Source organism: Apteryx rowi, unplaced genomic scaffold, assembly GCF_003343035.1.
Source record: "Apteryx rowi isolate R43461 unplaced genomic scaffold, aptRow1 scaffold_999, whole genome shotgun sequence".
Classification (NCBI taxonomy): Eukaryota; Metazoa; Chordata; class Aves; order Apterygiformes; family Apterygidae; genus Apteryx; species Apteryx rowi.
In genome coordinates this window covers 108,176-110,836 of record NW_020451314.1, presented here as the reverse complement: position 1 = coordinate 110,836, position 2,661 = coordinate 108,176, and positions in this window count along the sequence as shown.

The window sequence follows — 2,661 nt, the reverse complement described above, 5'->3', positions numbered from 1 at the left end:
CAGCCAGGCGGGTTCGCACCAGCCCTCTCTCCCCGCGTCCCCCCGGCCAGCCAAGCCCTGCAGGGTGATGGATGCCGGGGAGGGGGGATGCGGGGTGGGGGGGGTGTCCCAGCCCTTGTCCTAGCAACCGGTCTCCTAGCAACCCTGCGGTTGCCTAGCAGCGGTCGGCGGGGAGACGACTGGTCTTCCATACCTAACGAGATGGGAAGGGTCTGGGAGGCCAGGGGCCAGGGCCCCCCCCCCCCACTCCAGGACCATCGGTGCCGCGGACCCCCATGCCGCTGCAAACCCTTTGCCCCGCTCCTGTGCACCCCGGGGGGGTGATGCCCCCGCCGCCCCCGCTGCCCCCCCCCCCACAAACAAAGCTCGGGGCAGGGGTGGGCAAGGGACCCCGGTGTCCGAGCTGCAAGATCCTCCTGCCCCAGCCCGGGGGGGGGGTCTCCAAGGCAGGGGGCTGCTCCGAGCGCCCCGGGCACCCCGGCACCCCGGGGACGCCCTGCCGGGCCCCGACGCCGGAGCCAAGGATCCGAGAGCAGCCGGGAGACAAAGGCGGGAGGCGTTTCCCGCACTCCAGGATCGGGCGGATTCGGGGCCGCGTCCAAGCGATGAGTGTGCTTCAGGCCAGGATCTTATTCACGCACTGAAAAGCCCATTTGCAATCAACGGCTCTGGGAATTAGGCCTGGAGGGAACTGAATTTCCCGGCTCCCCCCTGCCCAGGCCCGAGGAAGACGCTGAGCCCAGCGGCCGGAACGATCCCGCGCTCAGCCCCGGCTCAGCCCCACACCCCGCCGCACCCTCCCCGCTCTCCCTGCTCTCCCCGCTCCCAGCCCGAAGTGGATCCCAGCCCCTCGCCCCCCTCTGCCGCCCGGGGGGGCATTAAGCCCCTCCGGTGCAGGGGCTGAGCTGTCCTTTGTTCGGGTGGAAAGTGCCCAAACCGGGGCCCTTCTTTGTCTGCGGGCTGCCCCGGCTCCGGCTGCTTTGTGCCGTGGCTGGGGACGCGCCGTGCTGCCCCGGGAGCCAAGCAGGGCTGCTGCCGGCCACGGTGCAGGCACGGCACGATTGGCAGCGGGGATGTGGGAACAGGGACCTGGAGCTGCCCCCAGATCCGCATAATGCGGGAAATGCGGAGAAAAATGCGATTTCTCAGCGGGGAGGGGGGAGCGGCGATGCTGGCAGCTCCACCTGCAGCAGCTGGGGCCAGTCCTGCCCCGCGTGTCCGGCCTGGAGGGACCCCGTGGAGGCGGCAGGAGCCCTCTCCCCTCCCCAACCAGCCCGGGGGACCCTCCCCAGCTCCCCCCCCACCGCTGCGGGCTCCGCTGCACCAAGGACGAGCTGGGATCGTGGCCCCAGGAGCATCCCTGGGCCGGGCAGGGGGCCAGGTCGGGGCACGGGGGCTGCACAGGGACCCCCCAGTCCCCCTCGTCCCCTGGCTGTGTCCCAGGCACCAGCTGCTCCTCAAAGCAGCTGCCGCTGGGGCTGGGAGCCCCCCTCCAGCACCCGGCCCCTCTACAGGGCGCTGCCAAAATCCCCTGGGACCCGCTCCAGGAGCCGCCGTGGGGCTTTCTGCCCTCGGCCCCCCCGGCTGTGTCAGTGCTCGGGGTGCCCCAGCCGGGCGCCCTGCGGCGAGGTGCTTTGTGGGGCCCGAGGGGCCGGTTTCTGCTCTGGAGCGTGTGTGGACGTGGCGGGGGGAGGGAACTGGGGCACAGCCGGCACCAGGAGCACGGTGGGGAACGGGCAGCAGGACGGCGCTGGGGACCAGGGCACCCTGGCACCTGGGGACTGGGGTGTGGCTGGGAACAGGGACACAGTCAGGAACGGGGACAACAGCACAGTGGGGATGGGGACCGGGGTGTGGCTGGTAACGGGGACCAGACCATGGCTGGGGCTGGGGACAGGGGCACAGCTGGGAACACGGGCACCAGGATGCAGCCAGGAACAGGGACCATGGCACAGCAGGGATGGGGACCAGGGTGTGGCCGGGACCAGGGACATGGCCAGGAAGGGGGACCACAACGTGGCAGGGATGGGGACCGGGGTGTGTCCGAGAACAGGGACACGGCCAGGAACGGGGACAACGGCACAGCAGGGATGGGACCACGTTGTGCCCGGGACCAGGAACATGGCCAGGAAGGGGGACCACAGCATGACAGGGATGGGGACTGGGGTGTGTCCGAGAACGGGGACACAGCCAGGAACGGGGACAACGACACAGTGGGGATGGGGACCAGGGTGTAGCCGGGAATGGGGACCAGACCGTGGCTGGGCATGAGGACAGGGATACGGCTGGGAACCAGTGCATCGGGTCACAGGCAGGAACAGGGACAGACGGTGCATGGCAGGGATGGGGACCCGGGTGTGGCCGGGACTGGGGACAGCACCAGGGCTGGGAACCGGGGTGCTGGCACAGAGCCAGGAACGGGGACCACGGCACGGTGGGGATGGTAGACTGGGGCACGGCGGGAACCAGGGCACGGCTGGACACCGGGACGTGACCGGGAAGGGGCACTGCGGCGCAGCGGGGATGGGGACCGGGGTGTGGCCGGGACCGGGGCTGGCAACCGGGCCTCGGCCGGGACCGGAGCCCGAGCACCGACGCTCGGCAGCATCCGACCCGGGCTGGGGAAAGAGGAGCCGAGGCGGCACAAAGAGCCGAGCCGCA